This window comes from Pipistrellus kuhlii, unplaced genomic scaffold (genome assembly GCF_014108245.1).
Source record: "Pipistrellus kuhlii isolate mPipKuh1 unplaced genomic scaffold, mPipKuh1.p scaffold_m20_p_1, whole genome shotgun sequence".
NCBI classification, from domain to species: Eukaryota; Metazoa; Chordata; class Mammalia; order Chiroptera; family Vespertilionidae; genus Pipistrellus; species Pipistrellus kuhlii.
In genome coordinates this window covers 17,548,510-17,562,402 of record NW_023425404.1, presented here as the reverse complement: position 1 = coordinate 17,562,402, position 13,893 = coordinate 17,548,510, and the positions used below count along the sequence as shown (strand labels likewise).

General features: G+C 41.3%; 1 protein-coding gene and 1 long non-coding RNA gene across 9 annotated transcripts in view; both read left to right on the top strand.

The window, feature by feature from the left end:
- Positions 1 to 2,832: 2,832 nt before the first annotated feature.
- On the top strand, positions 2,833 to 4,543 carry LOC123652088. Its single transcript, XR_006741192.1, has 2 exons — positions 2,833 to 3,498; positions 4,428 to 4,543. It is a non-coding gene; the product is annotated as an uncharacterized LOC123652088 (long non-coding RNA).
- A 5,161-nt stretch (positions 4,544 to 9,704) lies between these two features.
- Positions 9,705 to 13,893, top strand: part of PALS1 (protein associated with LIN7 1, MAGUK p55 family member) — a 75,355-nt gene continuing 71,166 nt past the window's right edge. For all 8 annotated transcript variants that reach the window (XM_045579586.1, XM_036433785.2, XM_036433800.2 and 5 more), the window contains exon 1: positions 9,705 to 9,838. The gene's annotated coding sequence lies outside the window, so the exon portion shown is untranslated. The remainder of the gene's footprint in view (positions 9,839 to 13,893) is intronic.

Here is a 13,893-nt window from a genome sequence, read left to right as displayed (position 1 = left end):
TTCTGAGTCCTGCGCTCAGAAGCTCTTCCCCATAGCCTGTCCTCGTGCGATCTTTCACGTAGGGGGCCTCGCTTCACATTCTTCTGGGCTGGTAGGGTTCGGTTTCCTCGTTCCCCCTATCTAACTCCCAGGGCAGGAACCACTCCCAGACTAGCTCTGCAGGCAGAACCCGAACAATGGGGCCTCTTGTCCTTGCTGACTGAAAGGGGAGTGGTCCACAAGCACATTGCTTGGTAGATCTAAAGCCATCGCCCCTCTTTTCTTCCTGCTTTCAGCTTTGGCCTCTGCTTTGCTGTCAGGTGATTCCATTTAGTGTTTTGTTTGGCAGTTTTTTCTTCACAAATTCTCATGTCTCAGGATTTTAAAACTGCAACACAAGCTTTGGGCATGGAGGCTGTCCTATAGGCACCAGTGGAGAGCTCTTCCCTGGCTTGCTGCTGACCCACTTCTAAGTTACTGTGGGGGTGGAGTGGACCTCAGCTCCAGTCATGCGCATAAAAGAATGTCATGGAAGGAACATAGAGGCACATTTCACTGGACTTAAATGGAAAGGGGGTGGAATACTTCTGTTTTAAAAACCGGCACTTAAAGACATTTGTAGTCACATTTGCAAGAATCCTCCTTAAAAAAATAATAATAATTAATTTAAAAAATAATAATAATTAGAGGATAGGTGTCTATACAAGGGGAATTTGTCTCTGGGCCTTCCCACCGGGCATTAGTGTCTCAAGTACCAGATCAACTTCACCTAATGTGGCTACTTTACCTATGTTACAATCCACAGTATTGAACCTGAGACCATCATAGGGAAATATTATTATAGTTTATAAGGAAAATGCAAAATCTCCTTTGCAGTATATAGAACTTTCATCTATCAATTCCTACCCCAGATTGTATTTCAAAAAGAAATCAGTGAATTTGTAGAAATTCCAGAGATGTCTAATCAGCAAATATTTTCTCCCATTCTCCAGGCAAGGATCAATCTAGCAGCAGCCTTATCACTAACGCATAGTACATTAGCACATAATTAGTACATTCTCCATGTTCTCTGAAGTGCTCCTTATGTAAGCCATGGGCATTTTAAATTAATGTAGGAAATCAATATTTTTATCTTCGCCCTACATGTGTCTTTTGGCACAAACTCAATTTTGTTCAACTGAACAAACATCCAATGCCTATCTTATATATGAAGTACTGGCAGGCTCTGGGAGAGATCAAAATGAAATAAATAACAATATGTATTACCTGGCCTCAAGAGATGCATAAATAACATACATTGTAATGGTATAGCTTTCAGAGAAAAGTAGAAGACCTACTTTTAAAGCTCAAGAAAGAGAGAGAGAAAGAGAAAAGCAAGGAAAATTCTATGAAGGCGCAGTCTTTGAGTGAGAAAGGGGGAAGCAAGAATATCCTGGATATAGGGAATGGTGTGAACAAAATCTAAGAGGTGGGATAGTGCTGGGCATGGTCAATACAGGAACAAAGAAAGATGCAGCCAGAATGCAAGGCAGGAGCCAGCCTGGGGAGGTCTTGCACCATGCCAGGGAGTGTGGACATTACTGTTTGGTAGGAAAAGGAGGAGCCATGGAAAGACAGAAATGACAAAATTAGTGTTATGTTTTAGGACAATTGCAATTTCTAAAAGAAGCTGGAGCACATGAGAGATAGGAAATCATTATAATAGTCCAGGTGAAGGGTGCCACGGTTTGAACCAGGTAAGAAGCAGTGAGATAAAAAGGACATGAGTATGTAGTCAGCCAGTCTTATTGGCTGACAACCTATGGGGGTTAAGAAAGAGAAAAAAAATGAAGATGACAGTTTGGGAGGCAACACGACTAGAAAGGAGTGAGTCTGTGATACAAACTGGAAAAGGAACTGGAAGAGTTTGGGAAAGTGAAGAAGTCAAGTATGAAACACTGAAATTAGAATCAAAAGCTTTGACCTCTAACTGCACTTCCTCTGTTTCATAGTCAACCTCTCTGGACCTCAGTTTTCTCAACTGTCAAATGTGTGTGCATATGGGTGGGGGAAGGAGGGGCGTGACTAGCTGTCTGGGGGCCCTTTCTACTGTTATGACTTTATAAGCCAATACGTTTGTGGTCCTAGTGGCCCATCTTTGTAAATATAGAGGCAGCTTAGAACAGGGCTCTGGGAATGAAGAATGGAGCAAAGAACAGCCCACAGGCAGCAATATCCCACTCTGAGCTTGTGAAGTGCCAAGGACAGTATAGGATAAAGTCTGGCATGCAGGTTTCTCAAAAGTATTAATTTTTTCCCCTGTTTGTTTTCTTTCATGTACTTTCTCATTCTCCCCATTTTTCTTTCCTAGATCTTCCCACTTTTTATTACTTAGGATTGTATAGTTTTTCAGTTTTCCCTCTGATTTGCATTTCTTTCCCCTTTTTCACACTGCTCTGAATCACTTCCTTTTCCCCTTTCATACTCTCTTACTCACCCTGAACACCTTTTACCCCCAAGAAAAGCAAAGATTAGTGGAATCATAATCTCTCATTGAATTTAGACTGAGTCTGTAAATCTGATTTCTACTCTAAGTAGACGCCCGAATAATGAGTGCTCCCCACTGCAATAAAACAAACCCCTGGTCCTCTTACCCTCTCAGATTAACGCACCCCACTGCTGGGCAATGGCCAGCTGCAGGCATGGTTTCTAACTCCTCTCTCTCAAATCTCTCAGCAGTTTTGAAAGAATCACACTTTTTCTCCTTTCTCAGTAGGATTTTGGGTAGCAAGACACTTCAAATGTATTTTTACAAAAAGGCTACAAGGCAGGGCCGAGGCTAACCTTGTCTCTCTGGATCTGGGTCCATCTCTTTTCTTTCTTGACTTTCAATTTCTTATCTTCCTAGGCTTTCTTCACCTTAACTTTGTTGGGGGGGAAAATCGGTTTATCTATGAACCTATGGTATTTTTCAAATGTGTGAAGAAATGAGACAAAGAATAGAGAGATTCAGGAAAGAAGGGAGGGAAAAATACTTAAAAAATACTGGGAGTGTCCTCCCCATCCCCACCAGCCTTTCTTTTCCAACTACAAATCAAATTCCTCAGAATCCTGAACGGTGGCAGAGTCATTCTATGTTGATAAAGCCCAGGCTAAAAGAGAAAGGAGGGCCCTGAAAGGAAACCTATTTGTGAAACTGAACAATGGGCTCCCTTGGAAAGAATAAAGACATATTTGATGAGATGGCTGGAACCTCATTTGAATTTAAGACCCAGAATAAGTTACCCCTCTTTCTGTGCCTTTTCTCTCTCCTGCTTGTGACTTTTTTCTTTCTTCTTCACTTCCCCCTCTCTTCCCGTGTCCCCACTGTTTTCCTTTTTGCCCTTTGTCTCTCTCCCCTCATATCAAATCCTCTTCTAATTTCCTCGAACTTGTGCCTCATCTGCCTCCCTTTTCTCAGGGGAACGGATGTGAGGAGAGGAAAGTAAAACAGAGAAAGCAAAGGCCGATGGATTAAAAAACGTGTAAGACAACCTAAAGGTAATTTCTTACAGTTATAAATTCCTATAGATATAAAGGACACACATGACACTTTCACAAAAAGTTGTAAAAAAGTTGAATGTTTGAACATGGAATCTTATTGCTTCCATTGTAGTGACAATAGAGGTGGACTGGAATGTTGAAGGTTGGTCATGGTTTCTGCTCTTAACTACACAGCCTCCCCACAACATAGCTACTATGTGTGTGTGTGTGTGTGTGTACCCATGCATACATGTGTACACTTTGGGGCCTGAGTTTGTAGAATTGAAGAGAAGGTTGGAGAACCAGGAGTGGCTTTGGCGGGAATATCATGCCCATCTCATCAGGGCTCTGATGATAATGGAGGTGCCCACCCTTCTTTTATCCGTTCTGTCACGCTCCCACTAAAGTCAGCGAGGTTAGCACAGAGTATTTAGTTTATTAACAGAGCCCCACCCCGATGCACACCATGGGCCAGAGGGTTATGCATCAGAGGAAAACAATGTGACCAAAAAATAACAAATGCCCACACACAATAATCCCCTGGCTTTCACATACACTGCTTAGTCTGTGCCTATGCTTTTGTGTATTTTTTCCTTTTAAGTATGTTCTCAATATTATTCCACTAGAGGCCCAATGCACGGAATTTGTGCAAAAGGCCTTCCTTCCCCTGGCTACTGGCACTGGTTTCCCTCTGGTACCAGGGACCCGAGCTTCCCTCGCAGCCCAGGCTTCATCCGGAAGGATGTCCGGTCTAGTTAGCATATTTCACTTTTATTATTATAGATTAAAAAGAAAAGTTGGATTATAAATTTGTATTTTACTTATTATAATCACTTAATTCATGCATATTTACTTTTTATGTTTTTTATTTGACAGAAATAACTTTATTCTCTATTTTAGACTTTTGAATTAATTGAACTGACTTCTCCATCTTTTTTATTTCCCAGATAAATACAAACTACTAAACTAAAAAACAAGCAGAGCTCAAGAAATAACAGCCAACACAAGGAAAAAACAAAGCGGTGTCTTCCATGTGGCAGAAATAAAGGCTCCCACTAATCATTAAGCACTTATGCCAATCTCATTGCTTAAAGCCTAATTACTGTGGGGTATCCATTTTAAAGGAAGATATATATATATGACTTTTTATTCATAAACTCAATTTTTACCTATAGGGCTTCTTTGGGGTTATTGGAAAAGTTTGGTTTTCTCTTTGGTTTTTCCTTCCTTTCTCCTTTGGACATTAACCCAACACCACATTGTTCCTAACATTGCACCTGTGGCATCCTTGAAGGCAGGGCCATGTTCTTTCTGTCTTTGCGTTCTAGCTGAGCACCTGGCCTGAGATACAGTATTTATGGAATCAAATGCCATTTTCAGAGTGTTGTGTTTTTTAATCCCCATACTTTTAAAAATAAACTATAGGCAGTCTCCAACCAAAAAAACAGTTTGAATTTTTAAAAGCCACCACTTGGTCCGGGGCGGACACACACACACACACACACACACACACACACACACACATGTATGTACTACTATTTATAATACCTTAAACAATAAAAAGAAAATACATTAATAAATAAAAAGCCACCACTTATTCTTTTTCACAAAGCTGCCAGTGATCTATAATGTGCTTTGCATGCATTCTCCATCTTCACAGTAATCTGAGGATATTGCTACTTTCCTGTTTTACAGACAGATGCCCAAAGTGAAACTTAGCAAGGTTACGTTGCTTATTTAAAGTCATTCAGCTAAAACATATACATTGAGGATCACAGTGGTTGCAGTATTGAGAAAATATCAGTGCCAAAGAGTGAGAAGTGCTTAGATTTTGGATGTGAAGGTAGAAATGAGAGAATTTCCCACTGGATTGAATCTACAGGAGAAAGAAAGCCTCACCAACTTGGAATAGTGAGATTACCATAGATTGAAATGAAGAAAACTAGATAAACTTAAAAAGTTATGGCATGTTCAATTTTTAATAATCATTAGAAATTCAAATAGAGGCATTGAGCTAATAGTTGAATATATGATTCTGGAGTTACGATGAAGAGGTTTAGGCAGAGACAAATTTAGAGTTGACAGTGTATAAAGCCACCGTGACCAGACAAAAACACATAGGTAGTGAGTGATAAAGAACATGATAAAAACAAATACAAAGAATTAATGTGTATAGTGCCCAGCATGTTTTAAGCGCTTTAGGTAAATAGATTCATTTGGTCTTCACAACCACTAAAAGAGGAAGCTACTTCTATTATCAATTTACAGGTAAGGAAATGGAGTCTTGGAGAAATTAAGTTCATTTCTTCTGATCAAAGAGCTAGCAAGTGGTAGAACTGGGATTCAAACCCAGGCAGAGAGAGGTAAAATATTAAGTGTAGCCTGAGACACTCCAACTTTTAGCCATCAGGGAGATAAGGAAGAACCAGAAAAGAAGAAGACTGAGAAGGAGGTTCCAGTGTGTAGGCAGAGAAGCTAAAGCAGTTGGAGTCCAGAGGACAAAATGGAGAAAATGCTCAATGGCATCAAATGCTTGCTGGCAGGTCAAGGAAGACAAGGACTCAATACTGACCTTGGCATTTAACAAAGTGGCTCTAACAGGTTACCTTGAGAAAGGCTGTTTTGAAGCTGCAATGGAGTTAACTCTCAACCAGAGTGAGTCCAAGACTGAATAGAAGAAGCATTAGAGTTCAACTCTCTGGAGTTCAGCACAGATATCAACTCAGACCCAGTTAGAGGTATTCACGTGTGGATATGAATTAAAAGTGGTAGCTGAGGTTTATTACATTAAAAAAAATAGAGATTTGATTGGGCGCTTAGTGAGGAAGAGATATGGGCAATTTTATTGCCCTATTTAGGAGAATAAACCTGGTATTCTTTTTCTTAGATTCAGTCTTGGTCTTTATCTTATTAGAAAAATTTTTCAAGCTCCAAACATACCTGCCTTCTCTTCAAAGTAAAATGTCTCCTGGACCACATTTCATTTGATTACACATCCCCAGTCTAGCACACGGCCACCCGAGGGCACACAAAAAAAGTGGGATAAATGACTAACACCCTAAATATTGAGTATGCTACTTTGAAGTTATTGTTGACTACTTTCTGTTCCCATAATAAGCCCATGCTTTTCTCAGTGTTCTTCACTCATTCAAACTGATAAAAGTTTTAACTTTTTAAAAGGCATGTACAGTATAAGATCTTGACTTTCCTATTATTCTGGTTCTTTCAATAGTGGTTTCTTTCCTTTCCCTGTCCTTCTCCCTCCTCATTAGATAACAAAGCTTCTCCTAGTATAAGACTTTTTACCATTTTTTGAGCCTTATTTTCATTTACTCTATTATATTTTATGTTTATGGACTTTTGTCTTATCTTGTCTCTTTCCCCACCTTACTTAATTTCTCTAGGACAGAGACTGTCCCATGTTTCAGTTCTCTACAGCATAGTACTTAGATGTAAGAAGTATATAATTAATGAGTGAATATTAAAGTAAACTGAGTTGAAGGATACACACCTGTACTGAATAACACTAATGCTAAACAAACCAAAGATAGTGGGACTTCCCTTTCCACATGGCAACAATTGTGTCCTTAGTTTAGGGACATAATCATTTTGGCTAGATTTATGAAAGTTTAAGAAGTACTATAAAACATCAAAACAATAATAACTAAACACACTTAAATTAGAAAATTTCATGGCTTATTAGTTTGCTTTTTGTTTTTATGGTATTTAAAATTTTTAGATACTTGTGCAATAATGACTTGCTTCATAATTTCTCTTACATCTCATCAGTAAGCATTCTTTTAATTTACATCATTTCTGATCATCTGGTTCATACAGTTAGAAGTGATTAGGCTACTAATTCAGTTATGAAAACTTTGGCTTTCACTGGTACATAGAGGTGATGAAACCAAAGGGATATAATAGCCTTAGTTAAGGATTTCACATATAACAGTGAATGGTAAAGTCTTGAAAACTGAGATTTCAGACTTGTTGCAAATAGCTGAAGTGCAATATTACTATTTTTACCCTTTAACATAATAAAATGGAACAACATTTTATTGCATAAAACTGTAATAGAGTCTATGGGCAAATGCTGGGTTAAGCAGACACCAAATGAGGAAAGAAGAAAGGTTACTCTCCACCATACGCTTGTTTTTACAGTTTGGCTTTCACTACTCACCCGAAAAATTTAGTTACAAATTTGCCAGGGTGACTCTGCGGATGAATGTGCCCTGTGACAAAGACGAACAACTCTTCTGATGGGGTTTTAAAGCACAGAGTACCCATTTCATTCTATTTTGGGATGAAATTATATTTTAACTCCCTATTCACATGTGTCAAACACAAGGCCCGCGGGCCAAATCCGTCCCGCTAGGCCTTGCAATGTGGCCCACACCGCGCTGTCATTACTGCACTCCGCTGCGTTTCCATCACAATGACAGTTTATGACTGTTCAGTAAACCATTCAGCCCGCGATTTAGGCTGGATTTTAGATTTTGGCCCCTTCTCTGAGTTCGACACCCCTATTAGGGCCTATGCTATCCATGTTAGATTCCATATGCGGAGGCTATCAGAATCTTAAAGCTAGGGAAAGTATGTTAACCTGTTATATATGAATGAGAAAATTTAGGAAAGTAAACTTAGGAATAGTTTAGAAAAATTCTCATGCTCTGAAGTCACAGAACTAGTTAGCATCAAAGCTGAAAGTCAAATCCAATTACTTTACCTTCAGTTTCTATTTCTTTCACTTTTCCCTCTTACTTTTTTTTTTTTTTTTTTCTTCACACAAGGACAAGTAATTTGGGATTCTAGGTATGGCTTTATTCACCAGAAAATAAACTTATTTGCCATAGGATCTACCCTCTTTTAAAATGGCAATACCTTTGGAAAGTAAAAATAATAAGCAAGATTTGTTTGGTTATTGACAAAGGAATTTCCACATATTTTGAGAATTTTAGCTGCTATCTCGCACAGATAGTAATCATCTTTTTACGAGGGTGCGGTCCTGTGACCCAGGAGTCCCAGCAGCTGGGGAAGCAAGCCTAGGGAGCCGGCGAGTTCGTTTGGGTTGGGCTGTTATGAACAACTGCTTGGAGCCAGGCAATTGGAAAGTACCGGCCACGAGAGGCTCCTTTTTAAAGAATTCTTTAAACAGCCAGATCAGTGGTCTTCAACTAGAGATGATTTTTGGCGCCCAGGGGGTCTTGGGCAATGTTTGATAGTCATAATGGGGTCATGGCCTATGGCATCGGGTAGAGAGCAGGGATGCTGCTGAACATCCTACAATACACAAAACCGCCATCCCACCCTCAACAAAGAATGATGTGGCCCTAATGTCAATAGCCCTCAAGTGAGAAATCCTGAGCGTGAGAAGAAAAATTCACTGAGGAGCTTCTTGAATTGTTATTTTATGCATTTTAGAACTTAGAAAATAAGACACACACACACACACACACACGACACTCCCCCACCCCACCCTCCTCGCCCAACAGTTTCTAGGAAATTCCGGAGACTGTTTATCTGGATTTCCTTGCCCTGGATGTGGGTTGCCCCAGGTAATTCTAAACCCATTTACTCGAGTTTTGTGCAACAGCCGTGGCCTTTGGCATTCTTCCTTTCCGGTTTTCAGAACTTGATCCCAGGCTGGTAGTTTTTTGGAATCTCCTGCCGTGGCAGAGAGTTCTTCTGCGGGACACTACCTGTAAGTCAGTCACGGTTTTTGTTTTGTTGTTTTAAACAAATGCTATATTGTGGGACGAGTGGCCTCCTGGGGAATCGGATTTTCTTCAGGAGCAAGACAGTCATCCACCTGCCCCCGACAGCGCCTCTGGGAAACCTCGCGTCCGCACACAACCCAGCCCGCAGGCTCCACGCCAAAGCGGTTTCCTAGGCGCGAGCCCGGCGCCTGCTCGCCTTTTATACTTCGAGGCGCGCCAGTGCGCGCGACCCGCCGCTAGGAGCTGCAGAGCTGACCAATGAGCGGGCCCCCTCTCCGCGCCGGCTCGGGATTGGGCGACGAGCGCCAGGCTCTCTGCTTAGCAGCGGGCGGGGCGCGCCCAGGAGGAACTGGGATAGGCGCGCCCGCTACGTCGGTCCCGGGAGCGCGTGCGCGTGCGCGTGCGCGGCCTCGCGGCGGCCGCGGGGGCCGGTCTCGCGCGGTCTTGAGGCGGAGTCGCAGGCTGCGGAGACGGCGGCGGCTGGCGGTGGGGCGGAGGCGGGGACTGGGAATTGTGAGGTGGGGAATCGGGAGTTTCTGGATTCTTTATCCGGTATCTTAAGTGCCGCCGGGGAGCTGTGGTTTCTGCAGTCTTTAGGGGCGGCTGCGACCAGCAGGACCGGCGGCCGCAGTGGCGCAGAGGTAAGAGACGGACGGCGGCGGCTCGGTGGGGAGGGAGGTCCTCATCAACAGGTCCCCCCGGCGCGCGGCGGGGAAGAGGCGCCGGGCTGGTCCCCTCCCCCACGCGCCGGGTGCTGGGCCCCGGGGGGACCCTCGGCTGCTCTACCGGCTGCCCCCACGCAGCGGGATCCGCAGACCGTGGCCGAGGGCGTGAGCACAACCTTTGTCCCTTGGAGGAACATTGCCTTGCTGTACCCAGAGCCTCGGTCCGGACGAGGGACCCACCTTGGCAGGGCTCCCGGCCGCCCGGCCGCCCGGCCGGCCGGCCCGAATAGCAGGGGGCGCGGCTGGGAGTCGCGGGTCCTCTGCACCCCCGTCCCCTCGGCTCGGGGCTGTCCTCTGGGCCGGGTCGGGGAAATGGACCCGGCGAACACTTTCCTTTAGGAGACGGAATGCAGTCAGCGTTCCTCCGCCTGACTCAGCTCCTGGTATTCAGCTGCTCGTTATGTTCTTTAAACAAATAAACAAAACAGCTCCTTCCTTGTGGCCACTTGTAAAGAAAACCCTACTCTCGTAAATAGTTTCCGATAATTTACTCTGAATTTGCCAGGTGAACTTTGAAGCCTGTAAATTGTTGTCAGCTGCTGCGTCTAATCAAAGGCGTTTTAAAACAATCTGTAGTGCAAATTATATAACTTCCTAATAATAACTCACCTTGTGTTTCGTTGATTGACATACAGTAATAGGTACGGAATTTAGGTTTCGGTCGAAAGGTGTGTTGTTGGTTTTTTTTTTGGCAGTTAGCGCTAAAATTAAAATCTCATAGCTAGGAGGTTTTTTACTAAGATGTAGTGCATGTTTTGGTCTTCGTACTTGTTTAGAATTGTAAGAATTTTGATATGGAAACTGTAGAACAAGAATTTTTAAATGTTGGGTTTACTGACAAGATGAAAGACGTTAATATTTCTGCTTTTTAAAAAGGTATGTCATATTTTAATGATTGTATTCTAATTATGCTTTTGGATTATGCCAGAAGTTAATAACCTATTAAATTCTGCAATAGTAACAAATGACATGTTGGTTATTGGTGTCTTTGAAGCGAAAGTATTGGTGGTAATGAAATTGTTAAATAACATTTTTTGGGATTACGAAGTACTGATTTTTTTTTTGATTTTTTTTTTTACTAGATCCCTGTGGTTCTGGCATAGTACAAGTTTCTAAAGGCTCTTTAAACTATTGTAGCAGGCTGAAGCTATAAAATTATAATGTAAGGTCTTTATAGGTGAAACAGGCAAAAATACAAAAAACAATTCATGTTATCTTTATGTTTTTGTGTGTGTCTTATCCTCGCCTGAGGATATTTTTTCCCCCCATTACCTTTTTAAAAATCTGTATTTTTTATTGACTTCAGAAAGACAGGGAGAAGGAGAGAGAGAAAAACATCAATGATGAGAGTCATTGATTGGCTGCCTCCTGCATGCCCCCTACTGGGGATCCAGTGGGCAACCTGAGCACATGCCCTGAACAGAAATCAAACCGTGACCTCCGTAGGGAGGGAAGGAGAGAGAGAAACATCATGTGAGAGAGTCACATGCAGGTGCCCAGAATGCGAGGTGGGAGAGGCAGGGAACAAACCCGCAACCCAGGTAGCGCCTTTGACTGGGAATGGAGGAATGAAAACCTCAACTCTCCCTTGAGTGCGAGGACGGCAGCTCTAACCTGTGGCCCACACCGGCGAAGGCTGTCTTTATGTTTTAAAAAAGCAAGTGAATCTTACCATGTAGTTGAATGATTTTTGGCTAGACAGACCTGAACTTGACAAGTAAAGATGAGCTCAATAATATTAACTTAGTTTAGAATGTTGAAATGATAGAGAATATATGTTTTACCTGAGGGCAGGCTGCTTTTGTTCTTTCTGAATTTGTGATCTTGATTTAAAAAGTGTATCAAAACTATACCAAGAAATTTGGTCCATTTTATGTATCAGTATACAAAGATGTCCTATTTCTCTGATAATTTATGATTTCATGATGTGTGGGGAAAAATAGTTTCTCTACATAGGGGCTTTATGTTATAATTTTTTATTATGTACCTAATGAATCATAGAATTATTGAGTTGGAAATATTCTTAATGGGTATATAGCCTTTAATTTTTCAGGAAAAGTGAGGTATGTAACAAGAAGTCCATAGTCTGACTGCTAGTTAGTGACAAAGTTGGAACTAAATGCTAAATGCTTGTCTCCAGATTCTAAGTATGGTGTTCTTTTAATATAAACTATTGTTAAATAAACAAACCAATAAGTTACCCTTCTCAAAATCACATTGGTAGCCAGCAGGGTTGATTCTTTTCCTTATGTATTTGTCTCCTTTCCTTTTTTAAATAACCACTAGCCACAATTAATTCATTTCCCTACGAAGGGTTGTTTTCAGTTTTTTAGTATTTCAAACAATGTTCAATGAATATCTTTGTGCATGTCTGCTTGAGCACATGTATGAAGATTTTCCTAGAATGTATACATATCTGTAAGTGGAATTGCTAGGCCATCGGTTGATGTGCATTTTCAATATAGATGCAGCCAAATTATCCTCCTAAATTGTAATAATTGCCACACTTGGAATGGTCAGATTGGCTTTGCCAAATTTTTAAAATTTTCTGTCACTCTTATTCGTGAAAAATGATGTATTTGTATCTTTCTTTCAGAAAGACTTTAACTTTATTTTTAATTTACATGAAATGAAATTAACTCTTTTCATTGTACAGTTGTTTGGGTAATTGCATAAAGCTGTGCAACTACAAAATCAAGATACAGAATAGTTGCAGCACCCCAAATTCCCTTTGAGCTACTCTTTTACAATGAACCCTTCATCCACCCTAAACCCCTGGTAACTAATGATGTTTGTCTTCTCTAAAATAATATAAATGAAATACTTTGAGTCTGGTTTCTTTCATTTAGCATAATACACTTGTGTTCACTCATGCTGTTGCGTGTATCAGCAGCTTTTCTTCAGCTTTATTGCTGAAAATAGTATTACATTTTATGAATGTACTACACTTTGTTTACTTATCCACCAGTTGAGGCACATTTGAGTTATTTTCAGGGTTTTTCTTACGTGTGTTTTTTACTGGGAATAAAACTTAGGAGATTCTTTACAAATAGGTTTTTGTGAGAACATGTCTTCATTTCTCTTGGATAAGCACCTGGAATTGGAATTGCTGGGTCAGATGATAAGTGTATGTTTAACTTTATTAAAACTGTTGTAGGCAGAATTAATGTCCCACAAGTATATCTAATCTCTGGAACCTGTGAATAAATTAGGTTGCATGGCAAAGATTAAAGTTGCAGATGGAATTAAAATTGCTAAACAACTGACTTTAAAATATTGAGTCTATTGTGGATTATCCAGGAGGGCCTAAAGTATCACAAAAGACCCAAGGAAAAGAGAGAAGCAGTAGAGTCAGATAACAAGATGTAACAAGGAAAGCAGAGCCAGGGAGATAGAGTTCTTGGTTTTGAGGAAGGAGGAGGGGGGCCATAAGCTAAGGAATGTAGAGATCTGTAGAAACTGGAAAAAACTAGGAAATGGATTAACCTGTAGACCCCCCAGGAAAGAATGCAGCTTGGTTTTTTTATTAGTCTAGGGTAGGGGTGTCGAACTCAATCAGAGAAGGGGCCAAAATCTAAAATCCAGCCTAAATCGCGGGCCGAATGGTTTATTGAACAGTCATAAACTGTCATTGTGATGGAAACGCAGCGGAGTGCAGTGATGACAGCGCGGTGCGGGCCACATTGCAAGGCCTGGCAGGACGAATTTGGCCCGCGGGCCTTGTGTTTGACACATGTGGTCTAGGGAGTCCTGAGTCAGACTTTTAACCTACAGAAATGTAAAATAAAAAATTTGTGTTGTGTTAAGCCATTGAGTTTCTGGCAATTCGTTACAGCAGCATAGCAAACTATATGCTGTCAAACTGTTTTCCAAAGAGGCTGAACCAGTTTGTGTTTTCCTCAGCAGTGTGTGAGTGTTACTTTACATCCTCATCAGCACTTGGTATGGTAAATCTTTTTAACTTTAGTCAT